This window comes from Electrophorus electricus, chromosome 6 (genome assembly GCF_013358815.1).
Source record: "Electrophorus electricus isolate fEleEle1 chromosome 6, fEleEle1.pri, whole genome shotgun sequence".
Lineage (NCBI taxonomy): Eukaryota > Metazoa > Chordata > Actinopteri > Gymnotiformes > Gymnotidae > Electrophorus > Electrophorus electricus.
The window spans coordinates 3,312,164-3,322,760 of NC_049540.1; the positions used below are offsets into that span (position 1 = coordinate 3,312,164).

At 38.6% G+C, this 10,597-nt stretch overlaps 1 long non-coding RNA gene across 1 annotated transcript in view; it reads left to right on the plus strand.

Annotated features, from left to right (window-relative positions):
• The window catches only part of LOC118241515, a 38,978-nt gene extending 30,150 nt beyond the window's left edge, over positions 1-8,828 (plus strand). The window contains exon 3 of the long non-coding RNA XR_004776139.1: positions 8,760-8,828. This is a non-coding gene — a long non-coding RNA (uncharacterized LOC118241515). The remainder of the gene's footprint in view (positions 1-8,759) is intronic.
• The last annotated feature ends 1,769 nt before the right edge of the window (positions 8,829-10,597 follow it).

Below are 10,597 nucleotides of genomic sequence, written 5' to 3' on the forward strand. Positions count from 1 at the left end.
GACAACTTATTAGATATATAAATAAAATATATAATATTTAATTTATATACAAATGGAATGTCCTTATTGTAAAACCTTTATGCTATTTTAATTAATTAATTAATTAATTTATTTATTTATTTATTCTGTGCTCCATGTTTATGCAAAATACAATAATTGTCAGCCAATGAGGGACCAGCTACTTGCACAGAAGTTTCCTGATTGGTTGATGCATCTGGACTGTGTTAAAATGTGATTTTTAAAAAATTTTTATTATAGAGTTGAGGACAGTCACAGAGGTTTTTTTTTCTCAAAATAACTATTTTAGCAATCAGAGATGCAAAAATAGTTTACCTTTCAAGCTCTCTTCCGACCCCACAAAAACTACAGCAGCCAACTCCATATCCCAGAGCACCTGAGTGACCTGTCACCAATTACCATCTGCTAATCAGGAAATGTTAAGCAGATCATCCACTGTGTTCAAAATAGTCTACTACATTGTTATAACCCCATCTAGGTAATAGAGCTGTAACAGTGATAATGAAGAACACAGATAACTAAATGTTGAATGACCAGGCCAAAAGACCAGAAATAAGGGAAAACCATGTGTATTGTATAATGTACCACACATAAACATACATACAGCTGGGGTAAACTTCATAAGTGGTCTGTCACTAACATATTTGAAATTGCAAAATAATTGTGAGTTGTTTATGTGTGTGTAGATACAATTTGCTTGATTTGTTTGTGCATAAATGTGTTGCTTAACACCAATGTACACCAGGGTTCTGAATGCTCCTTCAAGGCAAAGGCAATAATAGTATATATCGGGCAAAATTCATCATCCAGGTTAGCATTTGTATGAGATGTGTGAAAGTTGACTTACCTGGCATTCGAGTGCTGTCTCAGCCTTTTCTCTGATTTACTGCTATGGCTACATGCTGTGGCATTTGCCCAACATCCAAATGAATTTTTGTGCACTGGGTTCACCTTGAATTTTGCCTTTGCTGGAAGTGTGGAAGGTAAAAGTACTCATCAAAGACTCAGCCTCAGCAAAATGCGTGCCGTGTCTTAGCTGGTCATAGTACCTGCCTGGTAAACAGGAAGTCCTGAGCAAGGGTACAAAACTGAATGGTACCTTTACATTATTGAAACACTGTTAGGATGTGATGTTCAAGCTCACAATAATAAATGAATGTCATCAATTATAACCTCTGCAGTGCAATAGATAGCACATTGAACTTCTGGCCTCTGACTTGAAACCCATACATATATGGCATTTCGCAGACACTTTAATCCAAAGCAATTTATAATTTGAGTAATTGAGGGTTAAGGGTCTGGTTCAGGGGTCCAACAGTGGCAATTTGTCAGTGTTGGAACTTGGACCAGCAACCTTCCAACATCAAATTGAGCACCTTAACCACTGAGCTACCACTGACCTCAAACCTTGAGTGTGCAAGTCACATCTTTTCTGGGGACCTTGAAAACCTGCTGAGTCTTGCCAATCCCACTAGTGTTAAGTAATAACTCATTAAGATTGCAAATGTTTTGAATCATCATCCTCAATAATAATAAATCCATCTTTTGCAGATAGAAAATAATTCTAGAAATTGAGATGTGTCCAGAATGAGGTACAGGGCTTTACATGAATCCCAAGGGACTTACAAAGCATCTGCAGTCTGTCATTTCTGTTTCTGGCCCTTCTACTAATTAAGGAATTAACTAACAAATTAATTAATTAACTAATTAGCCAATCAATCAATCAATCAATCAACTGAACCTTGCATGTTTATAACATGCAAGCATGCTTGATTTTGTACCAATAGGAAATGTAGTTAAGGTGTCAGCAGTATGTTGGTGCCTGCTGTTAGCACTAGAACATACACACCTTGTATTCTAGTCTTATTTGCATGCATGCTTGATTTTGTTATGATATAAAATGCTGTTAACGTGTGTGCAATAAGTAAACAGTTCCTGTTAGCTCTAGAACAGATACACCCTGTAGACCATCTGAGCAGTTTTAAAACCAAAGGTTTTTAAAAAAATTAACAGTAAACTGGAAATGTATCTAAATTGTAAAAATAAATGTAAAGTAGTTAATGTTAATGTAAGAAGTCCTTTTCAGTTAGTAGTTAACAACCTACAGTTGTTCGGCAGAAATGTATGTAAATTAAGCTTTGAAAGTTAACGGAAAGAATTCCTAAGGGTGAACCAGCTAACTTAGTTATCCTCTGTCTGTGTGAGAAAGCAGAGTGATAAAGACTGGTTACTACATCCTTTAGGGCAGTGTTCAGACAATTCTGTACAGCAGAATTCAGTATGTATGTCGCTATTATAATAGCAAGAAAAATGAAATTAACAAAGGAAACAGACAATTATAACCATTTAAAGTATAGTTTTGCCTTTAGAGAAATAGCAAAGAAATTCGCCATCAAAAGACACTTGAAAACCAGAGCAAACTTTGAGAGGAAGAGGTCTGGCAGACCACAACAGAAACAGAAAACATGTTTCTGTGAGTCCACAGCTTGCATGATGGATGGCCCACAGGATGAACACCTTCAAGCACTTGTTAAAATTTAGCAAACTTCAGGCTGTAGGTTTGATAGGTTACGTGATGGTGAGAAAGCCATCACAAAGACAAGATATTGCAAAAGTTAGAAAAGACACTTGGTTATGCAGCACTACCAGTGGACTACTGAAAAATGAAAGAACGTCTTATGGACTGATGAATCAAAATGTGTAATCTTTGGTTCAGAATGCAGAGTTTTTGAATGTTGTCCAATAGGCTAAATGCTGGTTCCTCAGTGTGTGACACCCACTGTCAAGCAGAGAGGAGACAGTGTGATGATCTGGGGCTTGTTTGCTGGAGCAAAGGTCAGCACCAAGTACAGAGTGTCTGACATAATGAAGCAGAAGGCCTACCATAGCATCGTGCAGTCACATGCAGTAGCCTTTGTTCTCTGGATAGTGGTTGAGGGATTAATCACATTTTGTTAAACAGAACAATTCTTTGACTCTATGATTCTTTTTCAAAATAATAGCTCAAATAGCTTGACGTTTTACAACTTTAAATTCAGAGTAAACAGAACAATAAACTGCTAAACAAAAACAAAACAAAAACAGGGAAAATTAGGGTGTTCGTAAACCTTTGACAGGTTTATGGAGAAAGGGTTTACAGTACTACAGCACTGCTGTTCTGTAGTTTACCATACCAAATACCCATAACAATACAAATAGATGAAGCTGAACTGTTCACTAGTGTTATTACTGACAGGGTGCTGCTGGTATCAGCTTCTCTCTCCAGATTCATCGCCATGGAGATGCGATGGTCAGCTCTGACCCTGCTGCTGGTTCTGTGTGTGTCATTCCATACACTGATGCTCAGACGGAAGAAGAATTCATCAAAAAGCATATTAGACCTGATATGCTGTCGCAACTCAACTGTACTAAAACCATGGAAGAAATCAACGACAGAGGAAAATGCAAAAAGAGCAATACCTTCATACTGGATGAGATTAGCAATGTGAGGAAAGTGTGCAGAAATGGCACACATTCTAATTGTTGTTATAACTGCTATGAAAGCAACCGGTGCTTTAGTATAGTTGAATGCAAATGAAAAAAAAAAATCAGAAGCACCCAAATGTATTTATAGAAATACATATGTTCCAGAAACTAAGATTATTGTGGCATGTGAATACAACAAACCAGTGCATTATGAATCTCCACCAACTCATAAAAAGCCAATAGTGTTTGTAAATAAAAGATTAATTTACTTGATTTACCTAGCTGTAAAAAACATGGAATCAAAAAGTTTAGCTTCATATATAAATGTCCACTTGATTAAATGTGTTCTTCATGAAACAAATGAGTCGTTAAAATCTAATATTAAAAAAGTTTCTGAGCAACTACTTTCTGGTGTGTCCATTCATTTGCTCTTGGAATTACCAATTAAATGTGGGAACATTATGAGGTCCAGAGTTGAACAACGGTAGGAAAGCCTTGTGGCCAACACCTGGAGCAGGATCTCCATGACCGTTCCCAGGAATCCCCTGATCCATCAGTACTCTGTAAAACTAATCCACCAGGTTCTGTTCTTGCTTCACATGTGGCTTTCGATACAATGTTAGAGGCAGAAAACACAGACTCTAGTTTTCTCTTCCTTCATCCTCCTTTAGTAGTTTTGCATTCATTTCTAAAATACTGATCTGATACAGTTGAAAATGCCTCAAATTGCACTTCATTCACAACAACAATTCACGAAATGGCCACCCTCCTGCATCCCTGTTGTCATGGTTTTCCTGTCGTCTGTTTTCCGGTACTCCCTGGTTCCGCTCCTTAGTTTCGTTTTCTGTGCCCCTCATCTGTTCCTTCATTCAGTCTGTGTTTTGGTTCTCCCATTTCCTATGTTCACCTGAGTCTGTTTAGTGACTAGTTCTCCTGGTTATTTTAGCCCTGTATTTTTGAAGATAGAGAAGTTATTGCAAAAATTAGAAAAGACACTTGGTTATGCAACACTACCAGTGGACTACTGAAGAATGAATGAATGGCTGATTGACTGATGAATCAAAATGTGTAATCTTCAGTTCAGAATGCAGAGTTTTTTGAATGTTGTCCAATAGGCTAAATGTTGGTTCCTCAGTTGTATGACACCTGCTGTCAAGCAGAGAAGAGAGAGGTGATGATCTGGGGCTTGTTTGCTGGAGCAAAGTTCAGCACCATGTACAGAGTGTCTGGCATGCTGAAGCAGAAGGCCTCCACAGCATCAGGCAGTCACATGCAGATCTCAGTTTCTAGAATTAGTTTCTATCTGCAAAAGATGGATTTATTATTACTGCGATGATAATTCGAACTTTTGCTATCTTAATGAGTTATAACTTAACACTGGTGGGATTAGCAAGGAACACAGGCTTTCAAGGTCCCCAGAAAAGATGCAACTCGCACAGTAGAGCAGTAGTAGCACAGTGGTTAAAGTGCTTTCTTTGTTGCTGGTTCAAGCCCCACCACTGCCAAATTATGACTGTTGGATCCCTGAACCAGACCCTGTGCCCTCAATTATTCAAGTTGTACTCAGTAATAACTGTAAATTGCTTTGGATTAAAGTGTCTGCTAAATTCTGTAAATGTATGGGTTCAAGTTGGAGGCAGGAAGTCCAATGTGCTATCCATTGCACTGCAGAGGTTATAATTGATGACATTCATTTGTTATTGTGAGCTTGAACGTCACATCCTAACAACTGTTTCAATAACGCAAAGGTGCCACTGGATTTTGAGCTCAGGACTTCCTGTTTACCAGGCAGGTACTATGACCAGCTAAGCCACAGCACCCATTTGCTGAGGCTGAATCATTGATGAGTGATTTTACCTTCCACACTTCCAGCAAAGGCAAGTTTTCAGGTGAACTAAGTGCAGAAAAATTCATTTGGATGTTGGGCAAATGTACATTTTTCCAATTGTTATGGACATGTAAGCAGTTCAAGTCTTGTGAATAACCCAAGCACAAATCGGGCTAAACCAAAGGTTTTTTAAAAATTAACAGTAAACTGGAAATGGATCTAAATTGTAAAAATAAATGTAAAGTTAATGTTAATGTAAGAAGTCCTTTTCAATCAGTAGTTAAAAACCTACAGTTGTTCTGCAGAAATGTATGTAAATTAAGCTTTGAAAGTTAATGCAAAGAATTCCTAAGGGTGAACCCCATGACTTAGCTATTCTCTCTTTGTGTGAGAAAGCAGAGGTGATAAAGACTGGGTTACTACATCCTTTAGGGCAGTGTTTGGACAATACTGTACTGCAGAATTTGGTATGTATGTTGCTATTGTAATAGCAAGAAAAATGAAATTGACAAAGGAAGGCAGACAATTATAACCCTTTAAAGTATAGGTCTTTCCTTTAGAGAAACTGAATAGACACACACCATCAAAAGACATTTGAAAACCATAGTAAACTTTGAGAGGAAGAGGTCTGACAGACCACAACAGAAACAGAAAACATGTTTCTGTGAGTTCACAGCTTGCATGATGGATGGCTCACAGGATGAGACCTTCAAACACTTGTTAAAAACTTAGCAAGTGTCATTTTCAGCTGTGAGGCTGTAGGTCTGACAGGTTAAGTGATGGTGAGAAAGCCATCAGTGTGTATGACACCTGCTGTCAAGCAGAGAAGAAAGAGTGTGATGATCTGGGGCTTGTTTGCTGGAGCAAAGGTCAGCACGTGTAAAGAGTGTCTGGCATGCTGAACCAGAAGGCCTACCACAGCATCGTGCAGTCACATGCAGTAGACTCTGTTCTCTGGATAGTGGTTCAGGGATTCATCACATTTTGTTAAACAGAACAATTCTATGATTCTATTTCATCTCAAATAGCTTTATTGTTTTACACTTTAAATTCAGAATAAACAGAGACAATAAACTGCATAAATATAAATAAAAACAGGAAACATTTGAGTGATTGAAAACTTTATGAGGTCATCATGGGGTCCAGGAGCTGAACAACGGTAGGAAAGCCTTGTGGTCAACACCTGGAGCAGGATCTCCATGACTGTTCCCCAGGAATCCCCTGATCCATCATTACTATGGAAAACTAATCCACCAGGTTCTCTGCTTGCTTCACACTTGACTTTTGATACAATGTTTGAGGCAGAAAACACCAAACTTTAGTTGTCTCTTCCTTCATCCTCCTTACTAGTCATGCATTCATTTCTAAAATGCTGATTTGATGTGTTTGAAAAATGCCTCAATTTGCACGTCATTCCACAAATATAATTCCAGTTCAACAAATTCAATTCAAATTCAATTAGGCCTTTACCTGCAAAAACCACTGTCAGGGTACGCCCCTCTTTATGATATCTCTTTAGGATATCTCTTTTGTATACTTTTGTGACATCTTTAAAACAAGCCAGATGCATGCGGATAGCCGGGATTTATTCGTAGCAGAATAATCAACAATTGCAAAGTGAAACAGGTGAGGGTAGTAGCCAGATATATACACACCAGGGAATTGCTCAGTACTCACGATAGAACAGCGATAATACTTCACAGAGAGTGAACGGAACTGGAGAGACTAAAGATGCGATACAGGTGACACTAGTAAACTGGTGATGAGATCTGGTGAGGTTGTGCCGAGGAAGACAGGAATTGTAGTCACGGATTGAGGGCGGTTGCGTGACAACTTTGGGATTTTATAAAATTATTATGGCAGTTGTCTGTCTGTCGAATGAGCGATGTGGGATCTATGCAGTTGGCTTGAGACTCTAGAACTGCTCTCTTGCCACTTCATCCACATGGAACACTTTTGATACTTGGAAGTCTGTTTTAGGACCTCCTATTTTGGTAGATATTGTGTAACGCACATATGTGCCTTTGATATTGTGCACATAATTTGTCTTGTGCACATCATTTTGGCAGAATTAAATGGGGGTGGGTGCAACAGAGTTGAAATTAACTTTACTGAAATTAATTATATTTACTTAAACCAAAACTCTAATAATATGCATGTGGTTTTGATAGTTATTTCTTTTTTTTTTAATAAAAGTTCATTTTTGTTCATTCCTTTTTTTGCTTTGCCTCACAATTTCAGCTTCCTGCGAGTCAGTTACACAGCTTTGATGTTGCACTTTTTGACCCTCCTGCTTGCCGTACTCTGGGATACAAGTATTGCTAAGGTGAAAATCTACAGCTGATAACACATATTACAGTAGTGAGAGTTAAAGTTTGTATGCAAAGAATAAACAGAGAGAGAGAGAGAGAGAGAGAGAGAGAGAGAGAGAGAGAGAGAGAGAGAGAGAGAGAGAGTCATCTCCATGTCCTTCATGTCCCCCATGTCCTTACTCTGACACACACACACAGACCATCACAGATGTCCAGCCCAACGTTTTTGGCAATCACTCACTAATTAAAAATGGCAGGGCATGCATCAGTGGGTCATCAGTGCCAAAGACGGTCACGATGAAAGACTCAGGACTTGAGCTACAGTAACGTGAACAAAAGCTCTGGTGCCTGCAGCAGTCTCTATTTAATTCTCAAAACGCAAAATGTTTCTGCCACCAAGCATCTCTTTCACACAAAATAAGCTTTGGCCTGACTGACTTTTTAAAATATCCGTCTACTGTTTTGCTTGCACTATTTCTAGGTATGTCATTTGTACATGAAGTCTGGATTATTAAAACATAAGTATACCTGTTTACTGTAGAAGAAAAGATGCTATGTGATTTCAGCTCCAGAAAAATAGACCGATATGGCATGAGTAAAACGAGTTATAGAGCAACAAAACTCTGTCAAGCCTACACAAGTATTCTTGGTTATGTGTCTCTACATGTGTATTATTTAATGATTCGTCTACCCCCTAAACCAAATATGGTATGTTCTGTGCTTATTGGACAAGACTATCATGTTTCTCTTGAATGCATGAAGTAAGGATGCTACGAATTAAATCATATTTTCCGGATACTGCTAAAGAAACCATCCAGCCTGGCTAAGTTGGATGTTATTACTGAGGAATAGTATATAAGGTATCTGTTAAGCAGATTGCAAAGGATAAAAAGCTCATTTAAATCAGTTTAAGGACATTTATTCCAATACACAAAGAGAAGGAAAAGCTTCTTGCTGGGGGATTTCTGGGAGGAGAATCTTAGATTTGTGGTCGTACAGCATCCAGCTCTTCGAGTCTACTCTGAAGCTTATTCTAATAAAATGCCATAATGCCTGTTCCATTAACAAGTACAGGAGCTGTTAATGTTATTTGTTGTTAATATCTTCCTATATTTTTTCCCTCTTTCTCTCTCCAGAGCCGTTGTCATGGAGATACGTGGGTTTGCTGTAGGTTTGCTGTTGGCTTTGTCTGCCACCCTGTTGGTTGACACACAGCCCACCGACGTGATGAGGCGCTACAAGCACTTTCTCAGACAGCATGTGATCGAGGACATGGAACTGAACCAGTGTGACCAAGTGATCAACAAGAGGAACATCAAGAAATGCAACACCAATAATGCAAAGAAATCAACACCTTCATCTTCGCCTCAAATAAGCAGGTCAGGTAAGGTTTACAAGGACGAAGGCAGAAATATATGTTTGAATTTTCATTAAAGCAAGAAAACTTGCTTATATATAGTCTTTATATATAACAGCTTTATTGCTCTACACTGTAAATTCAGAGTACACAGAGACAATAAACTGCATAAATCTAAATAAAAAGACGAAACATTTGAGTGTTTGAAAACTTTTGACTCGTAATGTAGGTTTGTGGTCAAAAAGCATATCAACTGCATTTTTAATAATTCCAAAAGATATATAAATGTCAATTTTTTTGTTTTGTTAAGTAATAATTTTAGAAATTCAGATGTATTCAGAATGAGGTACAGTGCTTTATATGAATCCTAAGGGATTTACAAAGCATCTGCAGTCTGTCATTTCTGTTTCTGACCCTTCTCTTAAGTAACAAATTAATTAATTAGACAATCAATCAGTCAAGTATCAAGTGAACCTGATCTATGTGTATACGTTTTGTCATAAACATGCATGCATGCTTGATTTTGTAGCAGTATGAAACATCTAACAGAAAAAAAGAAAATCACATCAATGATAAGAATTCAGTCTGATTCAACTTATCATGTCATAAACAATACATTGAAGAAGGCTAAGGCTATTTTATGTGAGGGGCAGTGCATCTGTGTAATGGCAAGCTAAAAAGACTGAAATACACTACATTTATGCATTTGAAAATAGAATTTTTCCATTTTCCAGAGTAGTTGGACGTTTTTCATCAGGGATGTCAGCAAAAGGTGGATTGGAGTCTTCTGTTGGAAGGGGTGGCCAGTCTGGAATGTCCTCTGGATCGATCTTGATTAGCTGGTAACCATCTCCCACCATACCCAGTAGGAGCAATGTAACAACCAGCACTGCAGGCAGTACCGTGGTGACTAGCCTGAGGATGCTGCGAAAGCCTGTTTCTCCAGTGTCTCCGAGTGTTTAAATATTCTGCTTCATATGCTCAAGAAATGAAGTAAGGTTGTTGTGATTGTCTGGAATAAAGAAACAACATGATGTCTTGAGGAGTTTTCAACACCATCCTTCTCAGCAAGAAGAATGTCTAACGTAAGCCTGTGATGTATTATTGCTCAATTCATCATTCAGCAGTGTTAGGGCCAATTCTGTCTCATTTGCTAGGTTTAATACCTGCCATGCTAGTGCATTCTTTTTATTAAGCAGTGCCACGGTTCCACCACCAGGCAACAAGGACAACTCTGTCACAGCACATGGCCCTGTCCAAGGATCCCAAAGGTGGTGACCCTGATACCGTGCAGGCATTTCACTCGTAAGAGACCTCTTAGTTCTGTGTGTCGTGCCAACCCCCTGGGGGCGTTTTCCAGTAATTAGGCAGTGAGACAGCACAACAGCAACAGGACAACAGCATCCATACCAGGTTTTAGGTAGTTCTAAGTAAGCATGTTGTCCACATGCCCACATAAATCTACTGGTTGGAGTGGAGATCCACTACCACTAAATCCACTAGATCCACTACAGAAAACCATCTTGCTATCAGCAGGGACCTGACCTAAAATCATGTACAGATTTGGAATGTCAGGCACTCTTTGAACTGCAGCTGCACTGACTGCTTGCAAGTCCC